This window comes from Dendropsophus ebraccatus, chromosome 11 (genome assembly GCF_027789765.1).
Source record: "Dendropsophus ebraccatus isolate aDenEbr1 chromosome 11, aDenEbr1.pat, whole genome shotgun sequence".
Classification (NCBI taxonomy): Eukaryota; Metazoa; Chordata; class Amphibia; order Anura; family Hylidae; genus Dendropsophus; species Dendropsophus ebraccatus.
In genome coordinates this window covers 40,931,592-40,949,501 of record NC_091464.1, presented here as the reverse complement: position 1 = coordinate 40,949,501, position 17,910 = coordinate 40,931,592, and the positions used below count along the sequence as shown (strand labels likewise).

Here is a 17,910-nt window from a genome sequence, read left to right as displayed (position 1 = left end):
CTGGTGAAATAATAGTTTTGCTGTGGGGTCCTCCTACATTTATGGGCAGATTTATTATCTAGTAAATACCTTGTGAGACAGATTGGGGTGGGGGTGTGGGGAGAGGAACAATATTTAGAACATTTTGTTTCACCACAGTTCTGTCAATGGCTAAAGACACCCAACTTTCCTAGTGTCACTGCAAATCTACTTCTTTAGTGTCGGTCTGGATTGGCTAGGGCCTACCTGGCAGCTAGGTGTGCAGTATCCTGCTACCTGTTCTGCTGCTGCTGATCTAAATGGCTGTTGTGTGGGAGTAGGAATTCTGAGGAATTCTCGCGGATAAATTTCGCGGGATTCCGTCGGCTGTACGCGCTTATGGCTGTGCGCACACATCAATTCTTTCGGCGGAATGCGAATCAGCCGGCCCATAGAATGGTGTCTATGGAGCCGGCAGAAAGGCGCACGGCCGTTCGCACGTACAGCCGACGGAATTCCGCAGAATTTGTCTGTGAGAATTCCTCAGTGTGAACCCACCCTCAGTTAGAACATGTATACACTGCATACACTGTGATATAAAGGTAATCTGTAAGCTCTATATCATGCTCATTGCTGCGGACAGGGAGATAAAACTTATGATACCTGCAGCTTAAAAGGAAATCATGATTTTATAACTTTCCTAACAACTAAGAGACAGGAATGATTTGTTTTATCACTGTCTGCCCATGTCTGCAGCTCAGAGCGTGATACAGAGCTGACAGATTATTTTTCATTAATGTGTAATAATTTATGCTGGAAAAATTGCATGCTACTGTATGCCACACTGCAGGATTTATTTTCCTTTGACTTGCATTGTAACTAAAAAAAAAGAGTGATTAAAAAAATAAAAATAATAATATCTTTATTGAGTATACATATTTAAAACAACTCATAAAAAAAGAAAAAACCTAACATTAAAAAGAACGGTGGCTTTCCCGGAGGTGGTTCTTATATTTATTGACTCATACTATTTGCCGCAATCCCTGACCCACAACACATGTTGTTCAACAGATGGATAAAGTGCCCCCGGACGAAGGCATCGAAACGCGCGTCGGGGTGGTGGCGTCCCGGAGGATTTACACAATAACGGACCTTTAAGGTAGTTTACTTGCTGGATCCCCAGAATTTGTGGGGTAGTAATAATAACAAATAGGTGGATTATAGGACTAATATTATGATGTATGCTAATCTAATGAATTTTATGCACTAGCACTTTGGCATTGTTAAGATAAATATAGTATTTTTTAGCATTATTTATTGCGTATTGTATCCAACATGTGTTGTGGGTCAGGGATTGCAGCAAATAGTATGAGTCAATAAATATAAGAACCACCTCCGGGAAAGCCACCGTTCTTTTTATTGTTAGGTTTTCTCTCTTTTTATGAATTGTTTTAAATATGTATACTCAATAAAGATTAAATTTTTTTGCTAAGTAAGTTCAGCATTTTTTCTTTCTTGGATAAAACTGTTAGCAAAGCTGTAGTAGCAGCACAGAGGCTGCATGCAAATAGGTGATTATAGTGTATGCAATAGAGCACAAGGCATTGCATTTAGACAAAAGTGTGAATAATGTAAACAGGGGGGAGGTAGAAGATATGTATCAGGGGTATAGGTAATGTATACAGGGGGCGGTATGTGATATGTATCAGGGGTATAGGTAATGTATACAGAGGGCAGTAGAGCAAATGTATTGGGTATAGGTGATGTATACAGAGGGCAGTAGAGCAAATGTATCGGGTATAGGTGATGTATATAGGGGGCTGTAGGTGATATGTATCTGAGGTATAGATGATGTTTACAGTGGACGGTAGGGGATATGTATCAGGGGTATAGGTGATGTATACAGTTGGTGGTAGTGGATATGTATCAAGGGTATAGGTGATGTATACAGCAGGTGGTAGGGGATATGTATCAGGGGTATAGGTGATGTATACAGGGGGTGGTAGGGGACATGTATCAGGGGTATAGGAGATGTATACAGCGGGTGGTAGGGGATATGTTTTAGGGGTATAGGTGATGTATACAGGGGGCGGTATGTGATACCTATCAGTGGTATAGGTGATATATATAAGGGGAGGTAGGGGATAGGTATTAGGGGTAAAGGTGATGTATACAGGGGGATGTATACAGGGGGCGAAGGGGATATGTTTCAAGGGTATAGGTGATGTATACAGGGGACTGTAGGTGAAATGTATTATTGGTAGAGGTGATGTATACAAGGGCTGGTAAGGGGTGTATATTGAGGTATAGATGATGTATACAGCGGGTTGTAGAGGATCTGTGTCAGGAGTATAGGTGATGTATACAGGGGGCAGTAGGGGATATGTATACAGGGGTATAGGTGATGTATACAGCAGGTGGTAGGGGATATATATCAGGGGTATAGCTGATGTATACAGCAGGTGGTAGGGGATATGTATCGGGGATACAGGTCATGTATACAGCAGGTGATAGGGGATATGTATTGGGGTATAGGGGGTGTATACAGCGGGTGGTAGGGGATATGTATTGGGGTATAGGGCAGGGGTGTCAAACTCAAATACACAGTGGGCCAAAATTAAAAAATTGGAGAAAGTCATGGGCCAATTTTTAATAAAGAGTGCATGCAGCGTTCCTGGCACTTTCTATCCTAAAGTAAATATCCCCACATGGTAGCTGCCCATTATATCCCTCAAGCATTAGGTAATCCCATAATTGTGCCCCATGTAGTAGCCGCCCCCCCCCCATAGTGCCCCAAATACTAGCCAGGCCTACAATTAGAGCCCCACATAGTAGCAAGCCCTTCCAATAGTGTCTTCTATAGTAGCCAGCCCTCCAAATAGTGTCTTATATAGAAGCCAGCCCTCCCAAATAGTCTCTTATATAGAAGTCAGTCCCTAAAATAGTCTCTTATACAATACCACCCCTCCCCTATAGTTTTATATAATAGCCAGCTCTCCCCAATACTCTCTTATGTAGAAGCCAGCCCTCCCAAATGTCTTATATAGTAACCAGCCCTCCAAATAGTCTCTTATATAATAGCCAGTCCAAGTGGCTGTCCGGACCCCCCATGTTATAATCTGCTGCAACATCAGGTGGGCCAGATTTAATACAGCAATGGAAAAGCTCAGTGGGCCAAAAATAATGGCAATGTGGGCCAGATTTGGCCCGCGGGACAGAGTTTGATATGACTGGTATAGGGGATGACTGCTCACTACATTGCCATATCTATCAGCTCCCATACACATGTAACCAGTCTTTATTTAACTCCAAAATGCAGAATAAAGTGGGATTCAATATTACTGCTGGTAACCAACATGTATGTCACCTCCATCAGGGATTTATCAAGCAATCAAGGTTCATTGTCGCCCATAGCAACCAATCACTACTCAGCTTGGTTGCTATGGCAACAAGAAACCTTCTTCCTATAAGACTGCTTACTAAATGGATAAATCCCCCTCAGTGATATTTTGGCCCTGGCAACTGGATTTGGCTCCAATCTTATGGGGACTAGTGATGTCACGATACCAGCTTTTTTATTTCTATACTCGATGCCAGTTTGATACCTCGAAAAAAATACAAATATAATGCCCCCCCACCCCCCAGACTGCAGCTATAATAGTTGTTGTGCATAAGGAGGTATGCTGGGAGTTGTAGTGCAAAAGAAGGTATGCTGGGAGTTGTAGTGCACAAGGAGGTATGTTGGGAGTTGTAGTGCAAAAGAAGGTATGCTGGGAGTTGCAGTTCTGCAGCAGTAGCTTCCCAAAACAACTCCCATCATACCTTTGTTTGCACTACAATTCCTAGCATACGTTTTTTTTTTCACTACAATTCCCAGCATAGCCCCTTGTGTACAAGAAGGTATGCTGGGAGTTGTAGTGTCCAATGAGGTATGCTGGGAATTGCAGTGTTGCAGCAGCAGCAGCAGGGCTCTTGAGACTTGTAGTCCTGACAGCCCCATACTGTGCACGTTGCCTTGGCTGCAGCCGCACGCAGTGACATCACTCTCCCGGCAGGCCATGCAGCCACTGTCTAAAGTTAAGTGACTTTCAGCTGCTCTCCTCTTTCTCCTCCTCCCAGAGTGGCTGCACACCCTGCACAATGTGTACAGCGCCAAGCACACTGACAGCTCCCTGCACCCGCAATCAGCACTCCTCTCTCCTGACATGCTCTGTGCTGCTGTGACCTCTCCTATAGGATCACCTCACTCCTCTCCTGACATCCTCTGTGCTGCTGTGACCTCCTCTATAAGATCAGCACTCTCCTCTCCTGACATCCTCTGTGCTGCTGGGACCCTGTGACCTCCCCTATAAGATCAGCACCCTCCTCTCCTGACATCCTTTGTGCTGCTGGGACCTCCCCTATAAGATCATCACCCTCCTCTCTTGACATCCTCTGTGCTGCTGTGACCTCCGCTATAAGATCAGCAACCTCCTCTCCTGACATCCTCTGTGCTGCTGGGACCCTGTGACCTCCCCTATAAGATCAGCACCCTCCTCTCCTGACATCCTTTCTGCTGCTGGGACCTCCCCTATAAGATCAGCACTCTCCTCTCCTGACATCCTCTGTGCTGCTGTGACCTCCGCTTTAAGATCAGCAGCCTCCTCTCCTGACATCCTCTGTGCTGCAGTGACCTCCGTTATAAGATCAGCACCCTCCTCTCCTAACATCCTCCAGCCTCTGTGTAAAGTTTAGTAACTTTCAGACGCTCTCCTCTTTCTCCTCCTCCCAGAGTGGCTGCACACCCTGCAGTACAGTGCCCAGCACACTGACAGCTCCCTGCACCCGCAGTGTCATCCAAAACCACAGTGGTTAACCCGTTGCTGACTGCTGGTGCCCTGTAACCTCTGTGTGGAGTAGTTCGGGGCAGTGACACTCACTTGCAGTCCAGGCAGTGTCCCTCCCCCGACAGACCTGTCTCCTCCCTGGTATCCTCTGATCTCTGCCCCCTGTGTGTGCGCTCCTCTCCTGCTGCCACTGATACCAGGGCCCGCACTGCTCCCCCGCTCTACACTCATCCTGCTCCATGATCTCCAGAGTGTTTGTGTGTGCTCAGCTTCTCTAGATCAAAAAATACCGACCTGCCGACTCTGGGAGCAGAGCGAGTGCAGGCGGAGTTGGTGACACCGGGGGGCGGCACAGAGAACATGGCTGGCGCTCAGATAGCCGCTGGCCGTGTTCTCTGCACTATACATTGTTAAGCTGCTCTATTAGGCTGGGTTCACACTACGTTTTTTTCATGCGTTTTGTTTGCAAAAAACGGATGCATTTGTGAGCATCTGTTTTTATCAATTTTTCCATTGACTTACAGATTCGTTTTTTTTAATGTACACAAAAACATAACTGACCCTACTTTTCCGTTTTGATTCTTTTTTTTTTACAATGTAAGTCAATGGAAAAACGGATCAAAACGGATGCACACAAATGCATCCGTTTTTTTCATCCATTTCTCATGAGTTTTTTTGCAAAAAGTGGATGAAAAAAATAGATTGCAAAAACTTGGTGTGAACCCAGCCTTACGCAGCTTAAAATAAAGTATTGAATACTAGGAAATCCTGGTACTGAACCGATTTTTTTGCCTGAAATATGGATAGTAGTATCGATATTTCGGTGCATCGTGCATCCCTAATAGGGACTATAAAGAGAGGGAGGAATGGGGAGCTGGGAGCCTGTCTGCAACTACTGGGGAAGCATGGGAGAAGACTGGCTGCCACTACTGTAATGCAGGATACCCCTCATGTAGTACCAGGCTGGGGATTATATAATGCACAGGATACCCCTCATGTAGTGCCAGGCTGGGGGTTGTATAATGCTCAGATACCCCTCATGTAGTGCCAGGCTGGGGGTTGTATAATGCTGTGTATTCCCCTCATGTAGTGCCAGGCTGGAGATTGTATAATGCACAGGATACCCCCCCATGTAGTACCAGGCTGGGGATTGTATAATGTACTGTATACCCCCAGTGGCGGTCTTTGGCACCAAGCACCCCAAGCAATCGCTTGGGGCCCCCAACATCCAAGGGGGCCCCCACGCCCCGCTTTTGTGCTCTAGATGGCTGGACAGGGCCGCTGCCCCGCTCGCTGCTGCCATCTGAGCTGTAACTATGAGCACTCGTAATGAGCGCTCATAGTTACATGCTGCAGCACTGACAGGGTGGGAGACATTGGCTCCCTTCCTGTCAGTCACTCTTGTGGCTGCAGGAAGTGTTTTCCCTGCGGTCAGAAGTGGTCGCTCTGTCCTTGTGGTGCCGGTGCTCCAGTGACATCACTGGAGCATCGGTGCCAGGACAAGGGGAGCGCGGCCTCTTGTGACCGCAGGGAAAACCCTTGCAGCCACAAGAGTGAAGAGAAGAGGAGACGCCCGTACCCAGGTGAGTATGTGTTTGTTTTATTGTGTTATATACTATATGGGAGGGGGAGCACACAAGGGCCTGTGTAACTGGTGGAGTGCACATCGGGGGTCTATATAAATGGGGGGAGCACACGGGGCTATATAACAGGTGGAGCACACAGGGGGGGGGCTATATATAACTGGGGGAGCACACAGGGGGGCTATAGACTACTGGGGCTTCACAGAGGGGTCTATATGCTACTGGGAACAGCACACAGGGGGTCTATATACTACTTGGGACAGCAGAATGGGGTCTATATACAACTTGGAGAGCACACAGGAGATCTATATCCAAGTGGGGGAGCCCACGGGGGGGCTATATACTACTGGGGGAGCACACAGGGGGTCTATATACTACTGGTGGAGCACACAGGGGGTCTATATACTACTGGTGGGGCACACAGGGGGTCTATATACTACTGGGGGAACATACAGGGGGTCTATATACTACTGGTGAGGCACACAGGAGGTCTATATACTGCTAGGGGCAGCACACAGGTGGTCTATATACTGCTGGGGAAGCACACAGGGGGTCTATATATAACTGGGGGAGCACACAGGGGTCTGTATACTACTGGGGCAGCACACAAGGGGTCTATATAATACTGGTGGGGCACACAGGGGGTCTATATACTGCTGGGGGAGCACACAGGGGGGCTAAATACCCCTAAGGGAGCACACAGGGGGGCTATATGCTAGTGGGGGAGCACTCAGGGGGTCTATATACTGCTGGGGGAACCACACAGAGGGTTTATATACAACTGGAGGAGCACACAGGGGTCTATATCCAAGTGGGGGAGCACACAGGGGGGCTAAATACCCCTAAGGGAGCACACAAGGGGGCTATATACTAGTGGGAGAGCACACAGGGGGTATATACAACTGGGGGCAGCACACAGTGGGTATATACGACTGGGGGCAGCACACAGGAGGTCTATATACTTCTGGAGGAGCACACAGGGGTCTATATACTACTGGGGGAAGCACATAAGGGGTCTATATAATACTGGCGGTAGTGCACAAGGGGTATATACTACTGGGGGCAGCACACAGCGGTCTATTGTTGTGGAGCGCGTGTTGAGGGGGGGGGGAGACATAACTTCGCTTGGGGCCCCAGAAATGCCAAGACCGCCCCTGTATACCCCTCATGTAGTGCCAGGCTTGGGATTGTATGATGCACAGGATACCCCCCATGTAGTACCAAGCTGGGGATTGTATAATGCACAGGATACCCCCATGTAGTGCCAGGAAGGGGATTGTATAATGCACTGTATACCCCTAATGTAGTACCAGGCTGGGGATTGTATAATGCACAGGATACCCCTCATGTAGTGCCAGGCTGGGGATTGTATAATGCACAGGATACCCCTCATGTAGTGCCAGGCTGGGGATTGTATAATGCTCTGTATACCCCCCTTGTAGTACCAGGCTGGGGATTGTATAATGTACTGTATACCCCTCATGTAGTGCCAGGCTGGGGATTGTATAATGCACTGTATACCCCTAATGTAGTACCAGGAAGGCGATTGTATAATGCACAGGATACCCCCATGTAGTACCAGGCTGGGGGTTGTATAATGCTCTGTATACCCCTCATGTAGTGACAGGCTGGGGATTGTATAATGCACTGTATACCCCTAATGTAGTACCAGGCAGGCGATTGTATAATGCACTGTATACCACTCATGAAGTGCCAAAAAGGGGATTGTATAATGCACAGGATACCCCTCATGTAGTACCAGGCTGGGGATTGTATAATTCACAGGATATCCCCCATGTAGTGCCAGGCTATGGGTTGTACAAAACACTGTATACCCCTCATGTAGTACCAGGCTGGGGATTGTATAATTTATTTTTTTCCATCTGTTTCTTTTTTCTTCTATAAGTTCCAATCTAAAAAAGTTTTCTAGTTTTTATTAGTAACATTTTTTTTTTCTAGAACAGACGTATTGATGTGGGTATGTGAGTGCGGGAACAATATTGTTATTTTAATAGATTGGACGATTACGCACGCTACGGTAAATTATATGTTAATTAATTTATGTGTTTTATGTATAAAATGGGAAGGGGGGGGTGATTTTCACTTTTATTGGGGGAGGGACTATTGGACATTTTTTAAATTTTTATTTATTTATTTATTTTACACTTTTTAAGTCCCTTTTGGGGACATTTACATTAAAACATTAAATTACATTCACTGATCACTGCTATGTCATAGTCTTCTGATGTATACCCCCGGCAGTCAGGCAGTGCAATCGGGACCCCCGCAGACATGCTGCAGGGGCTCAATCTTCACACTTAAATGCTGCAGTCGCGGTGGCATTTAAGGGGTTAATGGCGGGCGACCATGTGATCGCAGCCACCAGCCATTGAGGGTGAGAGCCTGGCTGCAGATAGCCGCCGATCCTCACCAGCTATGGGGCGAGCTCAGCTCGTGAGCCCGCTTCATAGCCCTTGACCACGGCAGAGCATACATTTATGATGTTCTGCTTTAACCCCTTAAGTACCACAGGCATACATTTACGCCCCCGCTGCCTGGGCCTTAAGATTTTCATATAGATAGAACGGCTTGGGGAAGCTGGTGCCGCGCTCCTTTTTTTGAATGGCTGCCGGTTCTAGCTCACAATACTGTTCTATTCGTGGGCACCGGCCTGGGCTGAAGCACTGAAAGCGGGCTGGCCCACCCCCAGTGGGAGGTAACCCCCGCCCCTCCATTGATTCTAATGTACTGCTGGTACATTCGCTTTAATTTATTTTTAGACACAAAAAAACATGAAGTGCATCAGCTCGTTGTAGTCGCAAAACCAGCACACATGGTCTGTGCAGCCAATACACGTCCATAACACACATGCCCAGGCATATTGGCTGCACATGGGTACCACTCAGGGATCCAGCTGTTACACATCCATAACAGACATGCCCAGGCATGCTGGCGGCACATGGGCACCACTCAGGGATCCAGCTGTTACACATCCATAACAGACATGCCCAGGCATATTGGCTACACATGGGTACCACTCAGGGATTCAGCTGTTACACATCCATAACAGACATGCCCAGGCATATTGGCTACACATGGGTACCACTCAGGGATCCAGCTGTTACACCTCCATAACAGACATGCCCAGGCATGCTGGCGGCACATGGGCACCACTCAGGGATCCAGCTGTTACACATCCATATCAGACATGCCCAGGCTTGTTGGCTGCACATGGGTACCACTCAGGGATCCAACCGTTATGTCTCCATAGCAAACACCAGGGTGCCTTGCTGTATTGGGAAGTCCCTCCTGGAGGTATGGGGTAGGATCCTCACCACAGCCATGTAACCCCGAGGAGAATGGAGCAGTTGAGAATGGAGAGTTAAGTCTATTTTTTGACACTTCATTAAAAAAATTGGAGTGAGCTGCTAGAACCAGTTCTCATCTGTAACTAGTTCTAGACTCATAACCAGCACTCACAGCCTGTGCAACCGTTACACGTCCATAACATACGTGCCCAGGCATGACGGCTGCATACAGGTACCACTCAGGGATTCAACCATTACACGTCCATAACGGATAGGCCCCGGTGCGCATTGATAGTATGCATTGGTAGCCTGTACTGCAGGGTAGGACCTTCAGCTAACAAGGACCACACCTACTGGTTACAGCTCAGTACTAACCTCTTCACCTGCTGCAGCCCCTATATATACCCAGAAAAGGTTCTACTCATTTGCATATATTACTGAACAACCTATCTGATTGGCTGGTGGTGTAGCTTTATTCATTTGCATATTTTGCTGTACAAGCAATCTGATTGGCTGGCACTGTAGTGTTACTCATTTGCATATTTCACTGCTCAGGCGATCTGATTGGCTGGCACTGTAGCTTTACTCATTTGCATATTTCACTGCACAAGCGATCTGATTGGCTGGCACTGTAGCTTGGAGCAGGAGATTTCTGCAGCAGTTTACAAAAACAGTTTATAGCTCTAGAATTGCAATTTTAGCTCCCACTTTAGCCACATCTGCTCACTACTGGCGGCTTCTTCAAACTGTCACAGCAGTACCAGCAGCTACCACTAGAGGGGTGTGGGGGTGTCACTGTATACAGATTGAGATAGCTCCCTTGAGTTCAGTAGTAGATAGGTGTATAGGGTGCCTGAACTCACTGGGTGTAGGACCCCATTTGAGGAATGGCACTGAGCACGCACTTCACATTCACACCCCTTTGAGCACACACCTCTAGTTTTCCGGCCTCTGGCTCTGTGAAAATTACGAGGAATTTTTATAGATCCGGCCAGATGTCCGGGCTGTTTTGCACAGCGCACGTCTGATTTATTTATTCTTTTTGTCACTGTGTGTTCACTTTCCACGTTTGTTTGTCACTAGGATCTCTCGGGTTGCGGTCGCCTTTTGGGGACCCCTCGGAGGTCTAGGGGAGGCATGTGTGGCCATCTGCGCTCCTTGCCTCCCTGCACCCCCGGTTCTCCTTCGGGAGTGACCACCTTTTGATTGAATGACGAACGGTGAGTGCCTGGGTTATGCTCAGGTACAAGCCGTAGTTGTTTACCGGTCTGCTCTTGGCCTCGTCTGAGAGCGGACATTTGTCCTGGACCTTTGCAGGTGCCTTTTGGCCCGGAAGGGAAGGGAATTAGGTGTGTTGGGGGCCCATCTCTTTTTAGAGTGGGCTTGCGATAGACCGCATCCTAGTGCACTTTTTTGTGTGGCACGCTACACTTTTTTAGTAGCACCTGGGTGATGAGAGCACGTTGCCTCGACTAAAAAAAAAAAAAAAAAAAAAGTAGATAGGTGTATATTCAGTGAGCCCCCACTGGCAGAATAACAGTTTTAGAGAAATGTAGTAGGCTCTCTAGAGGAGGGTGGTGTAGTAAAAAATATATATACTTAAATAATGTAAAATAGTATTGAACATTTATTATAACCTTAAAAATGGGTATGATGGTAGGTCAATACCTAATTGTACCAAAATAATTAAGAGATATATAAATAAATACACCTTAAAATTAAATACAATAAATATACAAAAAAAATTTAAGAAATGAAATAAATCGATAAAATGCAAAGAGCCTAGTGGTACCGGCTGCGCCGGGCCCAGCGCAGACAGTCCACACCACAGTATACCCGAGTTCCTGTATCAGATCTTAGCTCGTATCTGTATCTATGGTTATCGTGATCCCGTTTGACACAGTATCAATCCTTGTAGGTCTCATATGTAATATAAAAGTAAATAGATGAATCCTTTAAATCATATATCGCTTATTAGTTGTATATAGCTGCAATAGAGATAGCGGGCCCCATGCAATCAGGCAATGTTTGTTCATATATAAGCAATAAATGATACAGTTGGATACATGGTGGTGGAGCAATCCACCTCTCACCTTGTCGTTGACAGCTTTCACAATCCCATGCGGTGGTGTCAGGATTGACAATATAGATATATTCAGTCCGCTTGGAGGCTCTATGGACATGGTCTGACTTCGTGCCTTGTGCCGTCCTATGTGGGGTTATCTTTGAGCCATTAATGGCGTCCACATGTCAGTGAGCGCGCGCTCTTTTGAAACTGCCGGTAATGGAGGTAAGGCTTCAGTTCGGGAAATGTAGATCACAATGGATTATACTTATGGCTCCGTTATCCCTTTATTCTTGAACGCGTTTCAGGAGGTCTACTTGCTCCTTTCCTCAGCAAAGAAATTTGGATAACTGTATTGCGGTGGTACCGGTTCGGATTTTATATCCGCCCCTGAATTTTACAAAACCCGTTCTGGATCTCTCCAAATAGTCTTTCCACATTTTCAGATCACTTTATCTCGGATATTTTGTTTGGATAATGTTGTCTTTGCATGACACATTAGTCTCGATATTATTTATATTATATGTTACACGCAAAATGAAAAATGCAAAAAAAAATAAATAAATAAAAAAAATTTAAAGAAAAAATTAAAAGGAATTAAAAAAGATTTTTTCTTTACATGGACCCATAAGGTAGTGTGTACCTTGTATATAAGTGCACATATCTATATGTACACACGTATGTACACAGACATTATCATTAAATTCCTTTCCATAAAGTACTGTATTCCTTTCAAAAACTGACTTGCAATGAATATCTAGAAGTAGACTTCTCCCCTGTGTGAATTCCATGGACTATTGTTTATGTTTAGCATATAAGTGTGGTTTCTCCCCTGTGTGAATTCAGTATACTAAAGTATTACTCGTATTCTGTCTCTGGGTGTGACTTCTCTCCTGTGTGAGTTTTCAATTTGGTGGAGAAAAGCTGCGTGTGTATTCTATAAATAACTGAATAAATAATATATAATAGAAGGTAAAAATGATAAATAAAATAAATAAATCATTAATACTAGAAAATGAAAATGAAAAACACATCTAAAAGAAAGAAAAAAATATAAATTTTACAAAAATCAAGATGAAATGAGAGTAGATATTATATGAAATGAATATGAGAATAAATGAATAAGATGATAACAGGTACAATGAGTAAAATAATAACAACAGGTAAGATGGTATAATGGTATACCGGTATAATAAATATTATGATGTGATATACGGGGATCTGTGAGGGGTGGTCCGAGCACTGATAAACAGTCTGGCATCGTACCGTCCATCGACAATAGCCCCGTATCCCTATATACCATCAGTTGCATAGGGCACAATATCGATTGTATAAAGTACACTGGAAACACAACCTAGGTGTATCTAACCATTCATCGAGATATGATTTCATAGGATGCCATACAGTATATTGGAACATTATCCCAAATAAATGGTGTATACATATGGGTGAATACATAATAGTTAAAGTGACATGTGATTATGGATATATACACGAACACGTATGTGTCCATGGGGTCGTCAAGGAGCGGTCCAGGCATTGATAAACATATGTGATTATGGATATATACACAAACACGTATGTGTCCATGGGGTCGTCAAGGAGCGGTCCAGGCATTGATAAACATATGTGATTATGGATATATACACAAACACGTATGTGTCCATGGGGTCGTCAAGGAGCGGTCCAGGCATTGATAAACATATGTGATTATGGATATATACACAAACACGTATGTGTCCATGGGGTCGTCAAGGAGCGGTCCAGGCATTGATAAACAGTTTTGCTGTAGGGTCCTCCTACATCTATGGGCAGATTTATTATCTAGTAAATACCTTGTGAGACAGATTGGGGTGGGGGTGTGGGGAGATCATATTTAGAACATTTTGTTTCGGCACAGTTTTGCCCTGTGTCAGGGGTATAGGTGATGTATACAGGGCGCAGTAGGTGATATGTATCAGGGGTATAGGCGATTCATACAGTGCGTCGTAGGGGATATGTATTAGGGGTATGGGTGATGTATACAGGGGGTGGTAGGGGATATGTATCAGGGGTATAGATTATGTATACAGCAGGTCGTAGGGGATATGTATCAGGGGTATAGGCGCTGTATGCAGGAGGCGGTGTGTGATGTGTATCAGGGTATAGGTGAGGTATTAAAGGGGTGATAGTTGATATGTTTTGAGGGTATAGGTAAGGTATACCGAAGGGCGGTAGGTGATGTGTATCAGGGGTATAGGTGATGTATACTGGGGGTAGTAGGGGTTATGTATCGGGTATAGGTGATATATACAGGAGGCGGTAGAGGATATGTATTAGGGGTATAGATGATGTATACAGTGGGCGGTAGATGATAGGGGTATAGGTGATGTATACAGAGGGCAGTACATACCTCCCAACTTTTGCAAAGAGCAAAGAGGGACATGTGCGCCGCGGTCCCAATAGCCACGCCCCCATAGCGACCCTCCATAGCCACGCCCCCATAGCAACCCTCCATAGCCACGCCCCCATAGCAACCCTCCATAGCCACCCCCCTACAGTCACCACATGCTGCTGACTGAATAGTGCCCTATACAGTATCCAATCCCGCCAAAATGCCCTATATAGTATCCAATCCCCCATTATAGTGCCCCACATAGTATCCAATCCCCCCATATAGTGCCCCACATAGTATCCAATGCCCCCATATAGTGACCAACATAATATCGAATCCCCACATAGTGCCCCACATAGAATCCAATCCCCCACATAGAGCCCCACATAGTAGCCAATGCCCCCATATAGTGCCCCACATAGTAGCCAATCCCCATATAGTGCCCCACATAGTAGCCAATCCCCCATATAGTGCCCCACATAGTAGCCAATCCCCATATAGTGCCCCACATAGTAGCCAATGCCCCCATATAGTGCCCCAACATAGTAGCCAATCCCCATATAGTGCCCCACATAGTAGCCAATCCCCCATATAGTGCCCCACATAGTAGCCAATCCCCATATAGTGCCCCACATAGTAGCCAATCCCTCCATATAGTGCCCCACATAGTAGCCAATCCCCCATAGAGTGCCCCACATAGTAGCCAAACCCCCATATAGTGCCCCACATAGTAGCCAATGCCCCCATATATGCCCCACATAGTAGCCAATCCCCCATATATGTCCCACATAGTAGCCAATCCCCCATATAGTGCCCCACATAGTAGCCAATCCCCCATATATGCCCCACATAGTAGCCAATGCCCCCATATATGCCCCACATAGTAGCCAATGCCCCCATATATGCCCCACATAGTAGCCAATGCCCCCATATATGCCCCACATAGTAGCCAACCCCCCACATAGTAGCCAACCCCCCATATATGCCCCACATAGTAGCCAACCCCCATATATGCCCCACATAGTAGCCAATGCCTCCTATATATGCCCCACATAGTAGCCAATGCCCCCATATATGCCCCACATAGTAGCCAACCCCCCACATAGTAGCCAATGCCCCCATATATGCCCCACATAGTAGCCAATGCCCCCATATATGCCCCACATAGTAGCCAATGCCCCCATATATGCCCCACATAGTAGCCAATCCCCCATATATGCCCCACATAGTAGCCAATGCCCCCATATAGTGCCCCACATAGTAGCCAATCCCCCATATAGTGCCCCACATATTATCCAATCCCCCCATATAGTAGCCAATACCCCCATTTGTGTGGCCCCAGCGGAAAAAACAATAAACCAGTAACTCACCTGTCCGCCGGTCCCAGCAGCTCCTCTCCCGGCAGAGCGCGCACTCCCGTCATCCTCCGTGGCGGGCAGCGGGGTATACAGACACTGACTGTACCGGAAGTGATTCATAATAGAGGCTGCAGGTCACTTCCGGTACAGTCAGTGACTCTGTACCCCGCTGCTCGCCCCGGAGGATGACAGGACTGCGCGCTCTGCCGGGACAGGAGCTGCTGGGACCGGCGGACAGGTGAGTTACTGGTTTATTGTTTTTTCCGCTGGGGCCACTTAAAATGCGGGACACAGGGGGCCGTTCCGGGACCACGGGACAGAACCCCGAAAACGGGACTGTCCCGCGAAATCCGGGACGGTTGGGAGGTATGGCAGTAGGTGATATGTATCGGTTGTATAGGTGATGTATACAGGGTGCAATAGGGGATGTGTATCAGGGGTATAGGCAGAAGTAGATTATAATAGGGGCGTTTCGGGCGGCAGCCCGGGGCCCTGAGCTCCTGGGGGCCCCATGACCACCCAAAAGACTTATACTTTCAGTGGTGTATTGTCTCCTGGCTACACTTCCGCCATGATTTAAAAAAAAAATTTTTATGGCAATTTTGCACAAATCAGGACATCATGACATTATCTATCCTGTACTATGAACACCAGGCTAGTGCTGCCATAGTTACAGTGGGGTGGGGGGGCCCAGGCCTGGTGAACAGCCCGGGGCCTATGGTAAAGTTAATCTGCCCCTGGGTATAGGTGATTTATACAGCGGGTGGTAGGGGATATGTATCAGGGTTATAGGTGATGTATACAGGGGGTGGTAGGGGATATGTATCAGGGGCATAGGTGATGTATACAGGGGGTTGTGGGGGATATATATCAGATGTATAGGCATACCTCCCAACTTTGGCTGAGAGGAAAGAGGGACATGGACACGCCCCTAACCCCACCCAAAGACACGCCCTATCCCCAAGACACACCCCTAACCCCAAGACACGCCCCTACCCTCCCATATCACGTCTTCCACTGTAGTGCCACATTGGTTTTCTTGCAGAAAAAAATGGTTTGACCAGGATGGTAAGTATAGCACTTTAACTTATATCTCTTTTCCTTCTGAGCTAACTCTTGGCTTTGGCTCATTTCCTCAGCAAAAAAAATATTTTTAATTTCTGAAGACTGTAGCTGGTGATAAGTGATAAAACTTAGAATATAACATATTGTGGATTACATCCCTACACTGAATGGAGAGATATATACACACTCAGGAGGAAGATAAGTATATAATACACTGCTGTATACCTACACAGAATGGAGAGATATATACACACTCATACAGGAGGATAATAAGTATATAATACACTGCTGTATACCTACACAGAATGGAGAGATATATACACACTCATACAGGAGGATAATAAGTATATAATACACTGCTGTATACCTACACAGAATGGAGAGATATATACACACTCATACAGGAGGATAATAAGTATATAATACACTGCTGTATACCTACACAGAATGGAGAGATATATACACACTCATACAGGAGGATAATAAGTATATAATACACTGCTGTATACCTACACAGAATGGAGAGATATATACACACTCATACAGGAGGATAATAAGTATATAATACACTGCTGTATACCTACACAGAATGGAGAGATATATACACACTCATACAGGAGGATAATAAGTATATAATACACTGCTGCCTACATAGCATGGAGAGATATATACTCACTCAGGAGGAAGATAAGTATATAATACACTGCTGATCACCAGGGCTGTATTTACAGCTTGGGCTGCACTAGGTCTCAATACGCCCGTTGTGAAGGCCCATTTGAACACGCCAATTATCGCTATTAGCAAAAGATCTAAATATCACCAACATATATGACTAAATAATGCCACCATGCAATAACTTACAGTGACTGTACCACAAGGCCCAGGCTGAAGCATTGGAGGCGGGCCGACCTACCCTTAGGGTACTATTACACCAACAGATCTGATGACAGATTATCTGCCAAAGATTTGAAGCCAAACCCAGGAGTGGATTTGAAAAGAGGAGAAATCGAGTCTTTCCTTTATGACCTGATCACTGTTTATAGTCTGTTTCTGGCTTTGGCTTCAAATCTTTGGCAGATAATCTGTCATCAGATCTGTTGGTGTAATAGTACCCTAGTGGGAAGAAACTCCAGCCCCTCCATGACGTGACTGCATTAGAATCAATGGAACCGTATCAGAGGGGCGGGGGTTTCCCCCCACTAAGGGTGGGTCGGCCGCCTCCAGTGCTTCAGCCTGGGCCTGGTGCTACAGTCACTTTAATGCCGCTACTGTAGACTAACTGCATAGCATGATAACTAAAGTACCTCTAGTAATTGCCAAGTTGCATTATATAAGCAAGAAAAAAAAATTCCTGTAGTGCTTCTCTAACTCCC

General features: G+C 46.0%; 1 long non-coding RNA gene across 1 annotated transcript in view; it reads left to right on the top strand.

Moving 5' to 3' along the window:
- The first annotated feature begins 1,048 nt into the window (after nucleotides 1–1,048).
- LOC138768011 (uncharacterized) overlaps nucleotides 1,049–17,910 on the top strand; it is a 161,418-nt gene continuing 144,556 nt past the window's right edge. The window contains exon 1 of the long non-coding RNA XR_011358909.1: nucleotides 1,049–1,117. This is a non-coding gene — a long non-coding RNA (uncharacterized lncRNA). The remainder of the gene's footprint in view (nucleotides 1,118–17,910) is intronic.